The following is a 20,429-nucleotide window of genomic DNA, read 5'->3' on the forward strand; positions in this document are numbered from 1 at the left end:
CACATTTATTACAATGATACAAGAGTGAATGATGGGAGATAAACACAAATGACAGAATGCAGAACTGCTTATCAATTTATATGTAAGAAATGTCATTCATTATGCCAAGTTCCTGAAAATCAAATTTCTATTTAGCAAGATATGTATGTACTGAATTTAAAAATGCATATGGTAGAAAAAAAGATGTTCAGTATTAAAGAACAAATCCAGCCTCTCAAGAAGTATACTAGCAAAACTTTAATGTTTCTGCTTAGATTTAAAGGCATTTTTGTGACTTAAAAGTAACACTTTTCTAAACACACAACTGGCAATTTAAAAAATGGAATCCTTGATCTCCTATTCTGATGTTTCCCAAACTTCTCTATTAATAAAAAAATTAAGTAAAATAAACCTGGGATATATGTTTTTAAAAAAAAAAAAAAAAAAGCCCAATCTCCATCCTAAACCACTGAATTGGAATCTTTAGAAAGAATCTGGAAACATCTGTTTTAATAAGAAATGTCTCGGCAAAGGCTTATCAAGTTTGGAAATACAGGATATAACCAAATCTGAACACTGAGCATCTGAACACTGATACACTTACAATTTCTTAAATATTATTCTAAAAATGAAGATTGAGGGGATGCATGGCTGGCTCAGTCAGTACAGCACGTGACTCTTGATCGCGGGGTTGTGAGTTCAAGTCCCACAATGGACACAGATATTACTTTAAAAAATTAAATAGGGGATCCCTGGGTGGCACAGCGGTTTAGCGCCTGCCTTTGGCCCAGGGCGCAATCCTGGAGACCCGGGATCAAATCCCGCGTCGGGCTCCCGGTGCATGGGGCCTGCTTCTCCCTCTGCCTATGTCTCTGCCTCTCTCTCTCTCTCTCTCTGTGACTATCATAAATAAAAAAAATTAAATAAAATGAAAACTGAACTACATAAATATTTGTATGTTCCATACATGATACTACTATAAATGTTAAAAATGATTCCATAAAAAAATAAAATAAAAATGAAGATAAAAGGAGTGGGTCAGGAAACTGTATTAATGACAAAAAAAGTTACTAATAATTTAAAGTTTTCATTGAAGTTGGAGAGTTCCCATGGTATATAAATAACATAACATATCTGAAGTTCATACTAGAGATACTTAGGCTGTTTGATGGTTTTCTTACAATAGCGATGGATTTCAACTGATCCCACATACTCATCCTATAACTCTTGCAACTGAGATTTATTCAAATATGGTTTAGACACTGTTCATAACAGTAGAACTAGTTAAAGAGAATAGAATTTAGACTTTGACATTATCATCATACTGAAAGGATTAACTAACTAACCAGGCTTGACTATTAACTAAAAAATTTTCACATTCAGTAAAAATATATGTTGTCTAAGTCAACTAACAAACAACTTGACAGTCCCAAATTAAGATCTGGGTCTAATCTAGACCTGAATCAGATGACACTACTAAGCTTTTTTGGACAAGAAAAAAAGTATTGGGAGTAACCTTTCATGTTTCTTGGAAATAAACTATTCAATAGATTTTTTTTTAAATCCCTTTGTAACAATGGGAAACAGTTAGGTTTGCACAAAATTTGACTAGTTATACAATAGAAAGTGACAGTACCCATTCTAAAAATGCTTAAAATCTAGTGAAAAGCATAAAATTGCACCACTTACTAAGCTTGAGGCTAGCAATTGTGTTTTTTTAAAAACATTTTATTTATTTATTCATGAGAGAGACGGGCAGAGACACAGGCAGAGGGAGAAGCAGGCTCCATTCAGGGAGCCCGATGCGGGACTCGATCTGGCTTCTCCAGGATCACGCCCTGGGCTGAAGGCAGATGCTTAACCTCTGAGCCACCCAGGTGTCCCGCAATTGTGCTTTTATACTGGGATCTTCACCACTCCAGAAGATTCCTCTATTCCCTACCACCTAATAACTACCATATATAGAGCACTTGACATGAACTTTTTATCATATTTCAAATTCTCACAACCACATCAAGGAAAACATTAAAAGTATCTCTACTCATAACCAAGTTAGGTTTCTTGAGTTCATTTTATCATTTGTCCAAAAATTGATACCAAATAAGAAACTACCAATGCTATTTGCTGACAAAGGTCTAAGCTGATAAAATTTTTCTCAGGTACTTAATAACTATATTCCAAATCATGAAAATTCTTAACTTCAAATTCCTAAGTACACGAGTTCCTCTATTTCCAATTTATAGACAAGAAAATTAAGGCACTAAAGTCAGATACCTGGTAAATAAGGAAAAATTCAAAACCAGGTCTACCTGACTGTAAGCCCATGAATGTTCTTTCCACTATACTATGCTGTATTTCAAAGATAACTATCCAAGTCATAATTGTAGGAGGATGCTGATTATAGTACTTTAGGCCTCAATACTTTCTAAGTCAGAGGTCAGGAAACTTTTCTTGTAAACGGCCACATATTAAATGCTTTAGGCTTTGTGGGCCAGATGTTCTGTTACAAGTACTCATTTCTACCACTTTAGCATGAAAACAGCTGTAGACACTATGTAAATGACTAGGTGAGGCTGTGTTTCAATACAAGTTTACCGAAAGAGGCCACACACTGAATTCAGCCACCAGGTGACAGTTTTCCAGGTCACTGTCTCAGATTATATGCAAACTGGATGTAAGAAGTAGAAAACAAAACAAAACAGAAAAAACAAAAACAAAAAACAAAACAAAAAACAAATCCTTGTTCTTATAAAACATTCAACAATACTTTTAGCTATTTCTAAAATTAGCTACAATTTCCTAAAATCTAGGGGATGGGAGGACTGGAGCAGAGATGGAAGTGAGAAAGCACTAGCACTAGTAAGATCTACTCTTGGTATAAGACTACAATGATAATCATCACTTGTAATAATTATTTTTCTAAAACTCATCAATAGGCCACATATACTAAATATATTCCTTAGTCTTACTTTAAATGAGGATGTGAAAGCTTAACAATACTGGATCTTGTCTTACAATGAACATGACTTCTGGTTCCAAACAAGATGGAATAAACCCATTTTATCCTGTTCCTCCATTATAACCTAAAATCCTGCACAAAATACATAAAGAAACTAGCGTAAGATTCTGAAAGGTAAAGAACGTACAGTGGCTACGGACTCTGGATGAAGGATAACCCGATGGTGAGTTCTCTGGGTTTTTTTGGTTTTGTTTCCTATATATCCTGGTCTGGCAGTAGGGAAGTCCATAATCCAAAAGCACAAGTACCTACCAAAAAAAGGTCTCCCTAGTCAAAAGATTATGAAGAGAATGAAAAGAAGCTACAGTCTGGGAGAAAAATGTATCCAGAATATGTAAAAAAGTCCTTTATATAGTAAGAAAACAATCAATCCAATTAGAGACCCTCTACTAAAGACACACATGTAAAGATGTTCAACAGCATTAGAGAAGTGCACATAACCACATGACTACTAGAAGAACTAAAATTAAAAATATGGATACCAAGTGCTGTTGAAAACATGGAAAAACCGGATCAATCACTCATTGCTAATAACGTAAATTGTACAGCCACTCTGGAAAACAATTTGGCAGTCTCTCATAAACATACAACCCTGGCAATTGTACCCATGGACATTTATCCTAGAGAAATGAAAACTTATGGTGATACAAAATATGTATACAAACATTTATAGCAGCTTTATTTGTAACGCCCCAAATGTGAAAACATTTGGGTGAACTGATAAACTGTGGTATATCCATACAATAGAATACTGCTCAGCAATAAAAAGGAACAAACTATCCTTGCACACAAAAACTGGGATGGATCTCAAGGGCACTATGCTGAGGCAAAAATGATCAAAAACTTGATATGTAGAGGGGGCGGGGCAAGATGGCGGAGGAGTAGGGTCCCCAAGTCCCCTGTCCCCACCAACAACCTAGATAACTTTCAAATCATCCTGAAAACCTACAAATTCGACCTGAGATGTAAAGAGAGAAGAGCTGGAACACTATAGAGAGAAGAGTTTGTGCTTCTAACATGGTAGGAAGGCAAAAAAAAAAAAGGGGGGGGGGGCGGGGGGAGGGACGCCCGGGTGGCTCAGCGGTTGGGCGCCTGCCTTTGGCTCGGGTGGGGATCCCCGATTCAGGATCGAATCCCGCATCGGGCTCCCTACGAGGAGCCTGCTTCTCCCTCTGCCTGTGTCTCTGCCTCTCCTCTCAATCTGTGTCTCTCATGAATAAATAAATGAATCTTAAAAAAAAAGAAAAAAAAAAAAAGGAATCAAGTGAGGAGCCCCCCCCCCCCCCCCCCCCCCCCAGGAACCAGGCTAAGGCCCAGCAGCGAGAGCCTCCCGGGAAATTAAGGCCCCACCTGGAGAAGCGGGAGCTTTAAAACTCTGCACCTGGATTCTTCCCGGAGGGAGAGGCGCTCAGCAGGGAACCCGGGCAGGAGCAGGAGGGGCAGCGGGGCCTCCAGGCTCCCGGGGTCACTAACAGGAGGGGCGCCGGGGGAGAGCGCCCCACACACCCGGGCCCATCTCGGTAACGGGCTGGAGCGCCCAGCGGGGCCTCGGGGAGAAGCCGGGGGGCAGGCGGGGGCTCCAGGGTAGGGGGTTGCGCCTGCTGCCTGCGGGAGCCACGGCCGGGAGCGCAATTCCAGCAGCGCAGGCCCTGGAGCCCAGGGCGCGGGGGACACGCCCAGGACCCTGCGCTCCCCCGGGACAGGCGGAGGCAGGGAGGGCCCAGGACAGCGAGACGCCTGCCCCGGGCGCCAGGCACCCCCACTGTGTAGACCAGTATCCCCCGCCCCCGGGGGAGCATCCAGGCCGTGCGGACTGGGAGCTACAGTAGTTAGTTACTGCGGGAGCTGACTCCATGGCTGGACTGGCCGCCCCCAGTGTAGCTGTTCCTCCTGGTGTCACCCTGTGCCTGGAACAGAGCCGGGCTGCCAGGGAACAGGGACCTCACCAGGTAAACAGCTCCCACTGAGCCGTGCACCTGGCAGGAGGCAGGGGGCAGGGCAGCTCCCCCCCACCCACACACACACCTGAGACTCAGCACCACAGGCCCCTCCCCGAGAAGACCAGCTGGAAGGACAGGGGAAGAGCAAGTTCTTGACCAAACAGAGCTGGAAAGCTCCAGGGGAAGTAGAGGGATTTATAACATATGGAACTAGAGGATACCCCTCCTTATTTTTTTGTTTTGTTTTCCTTTTTTTTTCTTCCTTTTTCCAGTACAACTCGTTTTTAGCGATTCTGCACTGAGCAAAATGACTAGAAAGAACAACTCACCACAAAAGAAAGAATCAGAAACAGTACTCTCTGCCACAGACTTACAGAATTTGGATTACAATTTTAAGTCAGAAAATCAATTCAGAAGCACAATTATAAAGCTACTGGTGGCTCTGGAAAAAAGCATAAAGGATTCAAGAGACTTCATGATTGTAGAATTTAGATCAGGCCGAAATTAAAAATCAATTAAATGAGATGTAATACAAACTGGAAGTCCTAACGATGAGGGTTAATGAGGTAGAAGAGAGTGACATAGAAGACAAGTTGATGGCAAGGAAGGAAGCTGAGGGAAAAAAAGAAAAACAATTAAAAGACCATTAGGAAAGGTTATAAGGGAAATAAATGACAGCCTCAAAAGGAAAAACCTACATTTAATTGGGGTTCCAGAGGGTGCCGAAAGGGACAGAGGACCAGAAAGCATATTTGAACAAACCATAGCTGAGAACTTCCCTAACTTGGGGAGGGAAACAGGCATTCAGATCCAGGAGATAGAGCGATCACCCCTAAAATCAATGAAAACCACTCAACACCTCGACATTTAATAGTGAAACTTGCAAATTCAAAGATAAAGAGAAAATCCTTAAAGCAGCAAGAGACCAGAGATCTCTAACTTATATGGGGAGAAATATTAGATTAACGTCAGACCTCTCTCCATGGAGACCTGGCAGGCCAGAAAGGGCTGGCAGGATATATTCAGGGTCCTAAATGAGAAGAACATGCAGCCAAGAATACTCTATCCAGCAAGACTCTCATTCAGAATAGAAGGAGAGATAGAGTTTCCAAAATAGGCAGAAACTGAAAGAATATGTGACCACCAAGCCAGCTCTGCAAGAAATATTAAGGGGGACTCTGTAAAAGAAAGAGGAAGCCCAAAGAAACAATCCACAAAAACAGGGACTGAATAGGTATTATGATGACACTAAATTCGTATCTTTCAATACTAACTCTGAACGTGAATGGGCTTAATGATCCCATCAAAAGACACAGGGTTTCAGACTGGATAAAAAAACAAGACCCATCTATTTGCGGTCTACAAGAGACTCATTTTAGACCTAAGGACATCTACAGCCTGAAAATAAAAGGTTGGAGAACCATTTACCATTCAAATAGCCCTCAAAAGACAGCAGGGGTAGCAATCCTCATATCAGATAAATTAAAGTTTATCCCAAAGACTGTAGTAAGAGATGAAGAGGGACACTGTATTATACTATATATACTATCCAACAAGAGGACCTACAATCAAGAATATTTATGGCCCTAATGTGGGAGCTGCCAAGTATATCAATCAATAACTAAAGACAAGACATATTTAGATAATAATACTCTAAAACTGGGAGACTTCAACACGGCACTTTCTGCAAATGATAGATCTTCTAAGCACAACATCTCCAAAGAAACAAGAGCTTTAAATGATACACTGGACCATATGGATTTCACAGATATTTACAGAACTTTACATCCAAACGCAACTGAATACACATTCTTCTCAAGTGCACATGGAACTTTCTCCAGAATAGACCACATACTGGGTCACAAATCAGGTCTTAACTGATACCAAAAGGTTGGGATTGTCCCCTGCATATGTTCAGACCATAATGCTTTGAAACTTGAACTCAATCACAAGAAGAAATTTGGAAGAAATTCAAACACATGGAAGTTAAAGACCATCCTACTAAAAGATGAAAAAAGCGTCAACCAGGAAATTAGAGAATTAAAAAGATTCATGGAAACTAATGAGAATGAAAATACAACTGTTCAAAATCTTTGGAATACAGCAAAAGCAGTCCTGAGAGGGAAATACATCTCAATACAAGCATCCCTCAAAAAAAAACTGGAAAAACTCAAATACAAAAGCTAACCTTACACCTAAAGGAACTGGAGAAATAACAGCAAATAAAACCTACACCCAGCAAAAGAAGAGTTAATAAAGATTTGAGCAGAACTCAATGAAATAGGGGATCCCTGGGTGGCGCAGCAGTTTGGCGCCTGCCTTTGGCCCAGGGCGAGATCCTGGAGACCCGGGATCGAATCCCACGTTGGGCTCCCGGTGCATGGAGCCTGCCTCTCCCTCTGCCTGTGTCTCTGCCTCTCTCTCTCTCTGTGACTATCATAAAAAATTAAAAAAAAAAAAAAGAACTCAATGAAATAGAGACCAGAAGAACTGTAGAACAGATCAATAAAACCAGGAGTTGGTTCTTTGAAAGTATTAATAATATAAACCATTAGCCAGCCTTATTAAAAGCAAAAAAAAAAAGACTCTAATAAAATCACGAATGAGAAAGGAGAGATCACAAACAATACCAAGGAAATACAAACAATTTTAAAAACATATTATGAGCAGCTATAAGCCAATATATTAGGCAATCTAGAAGAAATGGACGCATCCAGTTTATCCAGGTTATCCAGTAGTTTCTGGATAACCAAAAACTACCAAAAGTGGAACAGGAAGAAATGGAAAACCTGAACAGGCCAATAACCAGGGAGGAAATTGAAGCAGTCATCAAAAACCTCCCAAAACACAAAAGTCCAGGGCCAGATGGCTTCCCAGGGGAATTCCATCAAATGTTTAAAGAAGAAACAATACCTATTCTCTAAAGCTGTTCCCGAAAGATAGAAAGGGATGGAATACTTCCAAACTCGTTCTTTGAGGCCAGCATCAGCAATTCAGCAGTGTGGCAGGATAGAAAATCAACGCCCAGAAATCAGTGGCATTTCTATACACTGAGACTGAAGAAAGAGAAATTAAGGAGTCAATCCCATTTACAATTGCACCCAAAAGCATAAGATAAATAGGAATAAACCTAACCAAACAGGTAAAGGATCTATACCCCAAAAACTACAGAACACTTCTAAAAGAAATTGAGGAAAACACAAAGAGATGGAAAAATATTCCATGCTCATGGGTTGGAAGAATACTGTGAAAATGTCAATGCTACCCAGGGCAAATTTACACATTCAATGCAATCCCTATCAAAATACCATGGACTTTCTTCAGAGAGTTAGAACAAATAATCTTAAGATTTGTGTGGAATCAGAAAAGACCCCAAATAGCAAGGGGAATATTAAAAAAGAAAACCAGAGCCGGGCACATAGCAATGCCGGATTTCAGGTTGTACTACAAAGCTATGATCATCAAGATAGTGTGATACTGGCACAAAAACAGACACACAGATCAATGGAACAGAAAAGAGAATCCAGAAATGGGCCCTCAACTCTATGGTCAACTAATATTCAACAACGCAGGAGAGACTATCCACTGGAAAAAGGACAGTCTCTTCAATAAATGGTGCTGAGAAAATTGGACATCCACATGCAGAAGAATACACTAGACCATTCTCTTACACCATACACCAAGATAAACTCAAAATGGATGAAGGATCTAAACGTGAGACAAGAATCCATCAAAATCCTAGAGGAGAACACAGGCAACACCCTTCTTGAACTTGGCCACAGCAACTTCTTGCAAGACACATCCATGAAGGCAAGAGAAACAAAATCAAAAATGAATTGTTGGGACTTAATCAAGATAAAAAGCTTCTGCACAGCAAAAGAAAGAGTCAACAAAACTAAAAGACAACCTACAAAATGGGAGAAGATATTTGCAAATGACCTATCAGATAAAGGGCTAGCATCCAAGATCTATAAAGAACTTACTCAACTCAACAGCAAAGAAACAAACAATCCAATCATGAAATGGGCAAAAGACATGAACAGAAATCTCACAGAGGAAGACATAGATATGGCCAACAAGCACATGAGAAAATGCTCTGCATCACTGGCCATCAGGGAAATACAAATCAATACCACAATGAGATACCACCTCACACCAGTGAGAATGGGGAAAATTAACAGGACAGGAAACCACAAATGTTGGAGAGGATGTGGAGAAAGGGGAACCCTCTTGCACTGTTGGTGGGAATGTGAACTGGTGCAGCCACTCTGGAAAACTGTGTGGAGGTTCCTCAAAGAGTTAAAAATAGATCCGCCCTATGACCCAGCAATTGCACTGCTGGGGATTTACCCCAAAGATACAGATGCAATGAAATGCCGGACACCTGCACCCCGATGTTTATAGCAGCAATGTCCACAATAGCCAAACTGTGGAAGAAGCCTCAGTGTCCATCGAAAGATGAATGGATAAAGAAGATGTGGTTTATGTATACAATGGAATATTACTCAGCCATTAGAAATGACAAATACCCACCATTTGCTTCGATGTGGATGGAACTGGAGGGTATTATGCTGAGTGAAATAAGTCAATTGGAGAAGGACAAACATTATATGGCCTCATTCATTTGGGGAATATAAAAATTAGTGAAAGGGAATAAAGGGAAAGGAGAGAAAATTAGTGAAAATATCAGTGAGGGTGACAGAACATGAGAGACACCTAACTCTGGGTAATGAACAAGGGGTAGTGGAAGGGGAGGTGGGCAGGGGGTTGGGGTGACTGGGTGACAGGCATTTGGCGGGATGAGCACTGGGTGTTATATGTTGCCAAATTGAACTCCAATAAAAAAATGTAAAAAAATGGAAGCTACTTATAAGATTATTTTACTGATCATATGTATACATTAAAAAGAATACTTTGTTATTAAAAGAAGATTGTTTGAGCCAAATCTTTTCTTTCATAAACATGAAAGACATCATAATAATGTAATTAAAAAAAGATAACTTAAATGTAACAAATCAAGGGAAAATTCAGTTTTAAAAATTTTATACAAGATTAAAAATATTTTTTTCAAAAAGGTAGGAAAATTTTTCAAACTGTAAGAAAATATATCTTAGAGGTAATTTTTTATACATTAATTTCAACTTTTTTTAAAGATAAATTTAGAGCAAGCATGGGGGAGAGGAGCAGAGGGAGACAGAGAAACTCAGGCAGACTACACAGAGGGTGTAGAGTTCAACACAGTGCTCAATCTCACAGCCCTGAGATCACAACCTGAGCCAAAACCAAGATTCAGAGCAACTGAGCCCCCCAGGGGCCCCTAATTTCAATATTCTTTAGGACAAGAAGCACTTTGGGAAACACAAAAATATAAAACCAGCAGAAATGTCAAAGGTCACAAGGCAAAGAGAAAGTATTATAAGCAGTTGTAACTGAAGAAACAGAGTGGTCTTAAAGAAAATGGACTGCAAGAAAGCTGTTGGGCCCACAGAAGTTGCTTCCTGCAATTAGGCACATATGGACTCCAGGGTAGATGAAGCTCTTACAAGTGACTCTACAAAACCTACAATTTAGTACTTACTAAGTTTTGTGCTACCTATATTTTAATAAACATGTTTCTACCATTTATAACTTTGTTATATCCTCCAATTTTTAAGATAATAATCTTTAAGTTATCTCAGGGTTTGGGGGCACATCTAAACAGGAAGGGTTGTCAGTATGAGATGTCAAAGCCCAACTGGAGATAACATCAGAAAAATAACAGTGAATACCTCCAAAACTTCACTCCTCTACAAAAGCAGTGAATAGAAAACTGGCAAAATCATTTGTAATTAATTTTATCAGAACTCTGAAAATTAACCAAAAGTTTCCTTTAGAAAGGAAGGAAGGAAAGAACTGAAAGGAAGGAAGGAAAGAACAAGCTTCGTTAGATTTTAACTTGTCCTAGTCTCATTCCTTGCTCTCCAGATGGATAGTAGCCTTGAAAAATTATAGCCCACATTCCCAGTGCAGCCTAGCAGCTACCAGAGGGAGCAAAACAAAGCTGGAGCCCACTGACAGCTTCAATCCCTCCAAACTATTACTATTAGCCCTGGTTGGTAGCTCCCAGAGAGTCTACTTGCAATACTATTCATATTTGACCTAATTCAGTGCTTGCCCAATGCAAAAGACATTTTCCCCAGGAAAAGATTTGCTGAAAACAATTATAGGTAAGTGTTTTATACTCACTTGGCTTGAGGTGGTGGCCAACATTTGAGCCAAACAACAGACTAATCAAAAAGCCTTAAACAAACTAGGAATGAGATACCACAGGGACTTTGAAATATTCCAACACATCCCTGGGAATCTAAAAGCTCATGTACATGCTTAAGGCAGTATGCATGCTGGAGATTGTGTATATGCTCAGGAAAAACCTGAGAATGTCCCAAGCCCTTATTTTTAACTGTGGGGCCCTGCATAAGCAGGAAGTAAAGGCTTAGTCAGAGTTGTCAGATGCCTGGTTGAGTGCTTGAAGGTACATCCCAACAACAGAGTTCTTTGGCAAAGACTAGAAGATTTATTAGTTCCAGGCATTTAAAGACATTTCTGTCCAATCATTAGCTAACCATTAAGCTAAACAAGTGAGACTTCAGTGGCCACACAACTTGAAGGACTTGTGCAAGAATTATAGTTTAGCTATGAACACATTCATAAGTTTGAGTTAGCCAAAATTAGTGCAGAGAAGTCACTAAATCAACAACCACCACAATAAGCAGCAAGAACAGATCCTGGGGAAAAGGCAAAAATCTCAACAACTGTCCTATTTTGTAATTTAAAACTGTTCTTTAAACAATTTTTTGTAAATGTCCATATTATTTAAATGCCCATTATTTAATATGTCCAAATGTAATTTTTCAACGGAACGTCTCACCAAATACAGACTATGAAAAGATAAAAATTATTTGGGGGTGAGGCTCCTGGAGGCTCAGTCAGTTAAGTGTCCAACTCTTGATTTCGGTTCAGATCATGATTTCAGGATCCTAGGATTGAGCCCCACATCAGGCTCTGCACTTAACACAAAGTCTGCTTAGGATTTTCTCTCTCCCTCTCCCTCTGCCCCTCCCTCTTCTCATGCTCTCTCTAAAATAAATAAAATCTTTAACAAAAAATATATATTTGGAGGAAAAATCAAATAGATTGTTTGATGTTGAAATAACAAGAACTGAAATGAAAAAGTAGAAAGGTTCAACAGGTATAAGCAGGCAGAAAAAACAGTGAACTTTAAGATAGATCAATTGAGATTATCCAGCCTGAGGAATAGAAAAACATGAAGAAAAATAAACAGAGTATCAGAAATCTGTGGAACACCATATCAAATGAACCAACATATATACAATGGGAGATCCAGGAAGAGACAAGTGACAGAAATATTAGAAGAAATAATGGCCAAAAAGTTCCTTTCCAATTTTGAAGGAATGAATTAATCTACACCTCCAAGAAGCTTAACAAACTCTAAGTAGGATAAATTCAAAGTAATCTATACACAGGCTACATTGAAATCTACATTACCAAACTGCTAAATGGCGAAAGCTGACAAAGAAAAACTTGAAAGCAGCAAGTGATTCATCCTGTGTAAGAGATAAAAAGGTTAACAGATTTCTCATAGGAAAATAAGGAGGCCAGAGGCAGTGGGAGGACATATTCAAAGTTCTGAAAGCAATAAAAAAGAACTGTCAATCAAAAATTCTGTATCCAACACTATTCTTCAATGAGGGTGAATTTAAAACATTCCCAGATAAGCAAAACTGAAAGAATTTGTTGCTGACCTGCCCTACAAGAAATACCAAATAACTCCTTCAGTGTTTAGAAAGAAAAAACACTAGACAATAATTAAAATACAAATGAAGAAATAAAGATCACCAGTAAAATTAACTACAAAAATAATATAAAGAGCAGTATAAATGTATTTCTTGTAGTTTTCTCCTATTCAATGTAAAAGAAAATTTCATAGGGTGATGTATTGAAGTGCTAAATCACTATACTGTACACCTGAAACTAATACTATATTATGTGTTAACTGGAATTTCAGTAAAAACTAAATAAATGAAGCTCTATTCCCTACTTCATCAAAAAAACGAAAGAAAATTGCATAAAGCGATACATAAACATCTGTGCTGAAAGGCACACAATGTGTAAAGATATAACGTGCATGACAATAAGCAAAATGGAGGGGGTAAATGGAGCTACATAGGCACAAAGTTTTCTTACACTACTGAAATTAACTTGGTATTGATAAGAACCAGATTCTTATGATTTAAGATGTTAATTTTGTAGGGTAACCATTAAGATCACAAAGAAAATAGTAGTCTAGGAAATATCTATTTAATACAAAAGACAGCAATGGAGAAACAGAAAAACAAAAAAGTACACATAGAAAAGTGTCAGATATAAATTCTACCTTACCAATAATTACATTAAATGTGAATGGGTTAAACTCTCAAAAGGCAAAAGTTGGTAGAAAAGATGAAAATAAGGTGATCCAACTATATACTGTCAACAAGAGACACATTATAGACTAAAAAACATGAACAGATTAAAATGTCAGAAAAAGGTATACCATCCCAATAGTAACCAAAAGAGAGCTGAAGTGACACTATTTCAGATAAAATAGACTTTAAAACAAAAATTGTTACTGAAACATTTTATAATAGAAAATACAGTAATTATAAATCTATATGCACTTAACAGAGCACACAGTACATTAAAAACTGACAGAACTGACATGAGAGAAGATTCAACAATAGTGACTTCAATACTCTACTTTGAATAACAGAACTAGACAGGAGAAAAGAACTAGAATTCAAGAAAAGACTTGAATTCCACTAGAAACCAACTAGGCCTAAGAGAAATTTATCAATACCCCACCAACAGCAGCATAATATACACACTCTTCTCAAGTGAACATGAAACATTCTCTAAGACAAACCACATTGTAGAACATAAAATTTTAAGTTTCAATAAATAAAAAGGAAAACATACTGTCCAAGCACAATGGAATAAAACAACAGAAGGAAATGTTGGAAATGTTAAATATTTACAAATATGTAAATTAAAAACCACACTCCTAAATAATCTATGGGTCAGAGAAGAAACCACAAGAAAAATGAGAAACCAGGCAGATGAGAATGTCTCAAGAGACGGGGTCCAATTCCCTGGGCAAAGCAAGTCAGAGCCTGAGCAGGCCAAGGACGGTGTTAACTACAGCGAAGTGACCTAGCATGGACTGTCAAAACCTGAGCAGGGTAAGGAGGCTCTAAAGCCCTTTAGACTGAGAATGTGGCAGAGATTTTTCTGAAAAATTAACCAAGTGAGCCTGTCACTTCAAAGAACACTGAATATACTTGTACCCAATGATAAAATTAGACTTTAAAAATATGTAACCTCTACCATGATTTTCAAAAGCTACTCAATATTTAAAGACTTTTCTCTTAAAAAGTGACATTATTAACAAAAGGGGATTTTTAAATATTGTATAAAATGTGTCAACATTTAGAAAATCTGCATAACTCAGTTAAAACAGTATTTTCCAGTTGATTATTTAAAAAACCATACATGGGTAAAAGGTCCATTCAAAATACAAGACAGGGGGATCCCTGGGTGGCGCAGCGGTTTGGCGCCTGCCTTTGGCCCAGGGCGTGATCCTGGAGACCCGGGATCGAATCCCACATCGAGCTCCCGGTGCATGGAGCCTGCTTCTCTCTCTGCCTGTGTCTCTGCCTCTCTCTCTCTCTCTCTCTCTCTGTGACTATCATAAATAAATAAAAATTTAAAAAAATATATTAAAAAAAAAAATACAAGACAGGGGCATCCCTGGGTGGCTCAGCGGTTTAGCGCCTGCCTTTGGCCCAGGGCATGATCCTGGAGTCCCAGGATCGAGTCCCACATCGGGCTCCTTGCATGGAGCCCGCTTTTCCCTGTGCCTGTGTCTCTGCCTCTCTCTCTCTCTCTGAATAAATAAAATCTAAAAAAAAAAAAAAGTACAAGACAGATCAAAGAATTTTATTTTAATAGAGAATAAAAAGTTCATTAGATGGTACTAGAAAAATCAGATATCCATTGGTGGGGGGCAAAAAAACAAACAAACAAGGAAAAGTGAAAAAGGAAAAAAGAACCTTAACCTAAATCTCACACTGTATAAAAATACAATTAATTAAAAAAAAATAATTAAAGAGATGCCTGGGTGGCTCAGGTGGTTAAGCATTCAACTCTTGATTGCAGCTCAGATCATGATCTCAGGGTCAAGGGACTAAGCCCCATGACAGGCTCCAAGCTCAGTGAGGAGTCTGCTTGAGATTCTTACTCTTTCTTTCCTCTGTCCTTGCCCCAACTCTCTCTAAAATCTTTTTCAAAACTTAAATAATTTAGGGCACCTGGATGGCTCAGTGGTTGAGCATCTGCCTTTGGCTCAGGGCATGATCTCGGGGTCCTAGGATCAAGTCCCACATTGGGCTCTCCACAGGGAGCCTGCTTTTCCCTCTGCCTACATCTCTGCCTCTATGTGTCTCTCATGAATAAATAAACTCTTTAAAAAAATTAAATAGTTTAATCCAAAATCACAAACACTAAATGTAAACCTATAAAACTCTGAGAGGTAAACAAATAAAATCTTTGAGATCTAGGGTCCGATGAAGATTTCATAAGCATAACATCAAATCACAATTCTTAAAAGAAAAATACTAAAATCCCAATACAGGGATGCCTGAGTGGTGCAGTGGTTGAGCATCTGCCTTCAGCTCAGGGCGTGATCCTGGAGTCCCGGGATCGAGTCCCACATCAGGCTTCTCGCATGGAGCCTGCTTCTCCCTCTGCCTATGTCTCTGCCTCTCTGTCTCTCATGAATAAATAAATAAAATACTTAAAACAAATAAAATAAAATCCCAACACATTAAAATTTAAAACTTTCACACTGTAAAAAACCCTGTTAAGAGGATGGAAAGACAAACTATGGGAGAAAACATTTGCAAACCACATAGTCAAACTTTGTTGACTTAAATGCAAACCTATAAGGAACGCTCAAAACTCACCTTAAAAAACCAAACGACCCAATTAGAAAATGGGCCAAGATACATGCAAACCTTTCACCAAAGAAGAAATACAGATGGCATAATGGCAAAAATAAGATTTTGGACATCACTGGTCATTAGGAAATACAAATTAAAACCAATGAATTGGGCAGCCCCGGTGGCTCAGCGGTTTAGCGCCACCTTCGGCCCAGGGAGTGATCCTGGAGCCACGGGATCAGAGTCCCACGTCGGGCTCCCTGCATGGAGCCTGCTTCTCCCTCTGCCTGTGTCTCTGCCTCTCCCGTCTCTGTGTCTCTCATGAATAAATAAATAAAATCTTAAAATAAATAAATAAACAAACAAACAAACCAATGAATTGCCACTACACACCTATCAGAACACAGCGGTAAATATTAAATGCTAACAAGGATGCAGAGAAACCAGTGTCTGCTATTACTAATTAGGTAAAACAGAAATGGGTATGGCTACTCTGAAAAAATAGGTTAGTAGTTACTTATAAAACTAACTGTATACGTATCATATACGATCCAGCAATTTCACTCTCACATTTACCTCAGAAAAGTGAAAATTCAGGCTTATTAAAAAAAAAAAAAAAAAAAACCTGTACACCAAATGTCCATAATATTTATTTGCAATGGAAAAAAAAGTATCAATTCTTAATTGATGTCCTTCAGAGGGTGAATGGTTAAACTCCGGTATTCAACTCAATGTAACACTGTTCAGCAACAAAAAGGAATGAAATATTGATATTACAACCTGGATGATCTCAGGGGTTGCTTAGTAAAAAAAAAAAGTCAATCTCAAAAGCTTACACACTTTGTAATTCCATTTATACAACATTTTTGAAATGATGAAAACAATACAGATGGGGAACAGAGTAATAATTGTCATGTTAGCACAAAGTGGAGAGGTAGAGTTTCTTTGTCATAATGAAATCATTCTGTATCTTGACTGTGGTTATATGAATCTATACATGGGATCTGAAAGCACAGAATTAGAGACAGACCCAAATGAATACCCAAAAAGGCAAAAAACTGAGGCACCTGGATAGCTCAGTCAGTTAAGCATCAAACTCTCAATTTTGGGTCAGGTCATGATCTCAAGGCTATAAGATGGAGTCCTGAGCCCCATTCAGTGCAGAGTCTGCTTGAGATTCTTTCCCCCTCCCTCTCACTCCCCCTCTTTCACTCAAATAAAATCTTTAAATTAAAAAAAGGGGGGGGGGGCAAAAAACTGAATAAGGTCCATAGTCAAGTTAACAATATTATACCAATGTCAATCTCCTGGTTTTGATAAAGCACTATAATTATATAAAATGCCAACACCAGGGAAAACTGAGTGAAGTACTATTTTTGCAACTTCCTATGAGTCTAATCATTTCTAAATAAAAAGGGGAAAAAGTTCAATGATATAGTTCTAGATTCTACATTGCAATTAAACTTTAAGAAATTACTGTCATCTGAAGCAGTATCAGTGAATTCCTACAACCATCTGTAAAGACTATTAAAATATTCCTTCCAACTCTGTATCTGTATGAGGCCTGATTTTCTTCGTATTCTTCAGCCAAAATAATATACTGTAACAGACAAAAACAATTACGAGAATTCAGCCATTATCTATTTAGATACTAAATAAACTTTCAAAAATGTGAAACGAAATCACTTGTTATGAAAAGTAGTTATTTTTTCCTAAAAAATTCATGTTAACATGTAATGAGTTTATTTTCAAAAATAAGTGATATTTTTAAAATTTCTTAGCTTTAATTTCTAATATAGTAAATATGAATAAATACAACCCATACGTAGAAGCCCTCTCTGATGTTCTAAATAATTTTTTTAAGACTGTGAAGTTGTCCTCAGGCCAGAAAGAGAATTACTACACCAAAGAATTCAGGAATGATGGAGCATCAGGTGGACAACTTACTCTCAGAGTTCAACTGAACTCCAAACTTCTAACTTCATGATCATTTAATAATTTTTAAGGTTAATTAGAAATAAAACAGAGGCACCTGGGTGGTGCAGTCAGCTGGGCTTTGAACTCTTGGTTTTGCCTCAGGTTGTGGTATGGTCATGAGACTGAGCTCCAAATCAGGCAGGCTCCAGCTCAACGCAGTTTGCTAGAGATTCTCTCCTTATCCCTCTAACCCTCCCACTCGTGCTCTTTCAAATAAATAAACCTTTAAAAAACAAAACAGAAAAATATAAAAGAACATGCTTCTGACTAGGAATAGATCTTTGTAACTCATACTTCTAAAACAGTATGTGTATCCAGAAAATATTAAGAAACATAATAAATTGCTAAGAAAAAGACAAATACTGTGCTATAAAAAGTTAAGCATGCAATTTCCAGAAGAAAATTCTCAAAAGGCCAATAAACATTGTTTGAAAACTCTTCAATATCACCAGTAATTAAAGAAATATGAAGAGATATTATTGCCATTAGGCTAGAAACTGAAAAAGTCTCATAAAACCAACTTGTTGGAGAATGTAAAGCCATGAGAACTCAACACTCTGCTGGAAAAAGCACCAATTGTTAAAGCTACGATGGAGAGCAATTTGGCAAAAATCTGATGAACGAAAATGCCTGTATCCACTCATTCAATCCATCAGTTCTACTTCTAGGGATTTACAGTATGAAAACTTCTATACAACTGCACAAGAAGTCACTGCAGCAAGGTTACATATACAATGATAAATATCAGTGACTACACCTAGAGAAAGCAACATGGACAAATCTCAGAAACAATAGTGGACAAGGACAAAGAAACCTACAAGCTGCAGAATGATAAAAAATGATTCAATCTGTATAAAGCTTTGACACATACAAAATTACATACTGTTTGTGGATACATACAAAGTTTAGATAAACATCAAATTCAGAACAGTGGATTCTAAGCTTTATCTGAAGATAAAAACAAGGTAAGATAGTATGCTAAACCAATGTTTGATAAATTCTTTAATAAGATGATTTCACAGAGTTCAAATTTATATCTCCATTTTGAAGCAAATGCTTAAATGAATTCTGAGTTCTACCTTTGGCTGTATGAAAGATCTAGAAAGATATATTCACAAATCATTAGAAGAACATTTAAAAATGCAAGAGAAACAATGTTATATCTATTAAATTAATGAAAATATTAAAGAGTGCTGGTTAAGGATACAGAGAAATGGACATATCATGGAGAGCTGCTGGGCATATGATTCAAGTAAAGCTTTATCAAAACTGTGGCTTCTTCATAATATAATTTTGGGGGGTTTGTTTGTTAGGAGAAATTTTGTAAATGTATGTGAGGGCTACATTTACGGAAGATTATAAAAATATATTTCAAACTGTTCATCTAAGTGCTTATCCCTCAGGAAGACATGGAAGTTGGTAGTGATGTAAGGGGTGGGGGTGGGGAAAGAAGGGAGGGAGGGAGAGGGGGAGGGGAGGAAGGAATAGGAAGGATTAAGGTAAAGAAATGGATGTTGAAACCAAATCATAAAGGGCAATGGGTAGTGAGCTAAGAGTTTGGACTCTGCCACAGATTTTTCATCTTCATCTAGATAGATCTTTTATGGAAGACACTGATGAAACAGTTATGTATTCTGGAAAGAAAGTTATGTGTCTACACCTGGCACCTCAGTTTGCCAGTAGTGAAGACAAACAGGTGTATCTTCAAGCCTTCAGCTAAACTCTCCCAAAAAAGCAGATCTCCATTCCATCTGGTTTTACCTGTCTGGTTCCTAATGGTTTAAGACTTGTTACCTTAGCTCAGATAGGTTGACAGTTCATAAACTACTATCACAGGATTACATTTGATTTCCAAAATAACCCTGTGAAGCAGACATCCAACATAGTTACTAGTCTTCCCATTAATAGATAAGCTAACCAAGATTTATGGAAGTTAAATTATTTGCCCAACAGTATGGTGTGAATCTGACAATAACATCATGAGCAGCAACAGATAATATTTACTGAGTATTTATTACAGGCCAAGTACTGTGCTAGGTGATTTTAGCTGTTATTTCATTAAGTTCTTGCACCAATTCTGAGGCAGTTTAATCTCCATTTACAGATAAGGAAAGGAAACAGAGGCTCAAGAGAAATCAAGTGACTTCTTAAAGATCACACAGATCATAAAGCAATCATAAGACTAATATAGTTCTGATTCATTTAAAACCCATGTCTTAAAACTCGTATCTATATTATCTGAGAATACACTATAGATATAAATAGTGATGTAAATAATGAGGATTAGACACATGAATCAAGGAAAATTTTAACACAGAACAAGATTGAAAAGCTATTATTGCTTTCTACAGTTTGAGGAAATGTCAGCTAAAAAGACCAATAAAATACAGAAAATCTAAATATCTTTAAAAAATGGTTTCCCCCATCTAAAACCTAATTCTATAGGCCAAACTAGTATTTTATGGAACATTCTGGCAT

At 37.9% G+C, this 20,429-nt stretch overlaps 1 protein-coding gene across 4 annotated transcripts in view; it reads right to left on the reverse strand.

Annotated features, from left to right (window-relative positions):
- Positions 1 to 20,429, reverse strand: part of SHOC2 (SHOC2 leucine rich repeat scaffold protein) — a 96,504-nt gene that overhangs the window by 55,252 nt on the left and 20,823 nt on the right. The window contains exon 2 of one of the 4 annotated variants that reach the window (XM_072805342.1): positions 18,007 to 18,174. The exons of the other annotated variants lie outside the window; for them this stretch is intronic. The gene's annotated coding sequence lies outside the window, so the exon portion shown is untranslated. The remainder of the gene's footprint in view (positions 1 to 18,006; positions 18,175 to 20,429) is intronic. 4 annotated transcript variants of the gene reach the window in all.

This window comes from Canis lupus, chromosome 29 (genome assembly GCF_048164855.1).
Source record: "Canis lupus baileyi chromosome 29, mCanLup2.hap1, whole genome shotgun sequence".
In the NCBI taxonomy this organism is placed as follows: Eukaryota; Metazoa; Chordata; class Mammalia; order Carnivora; family Canidae; genus Canis; species Canis lupus.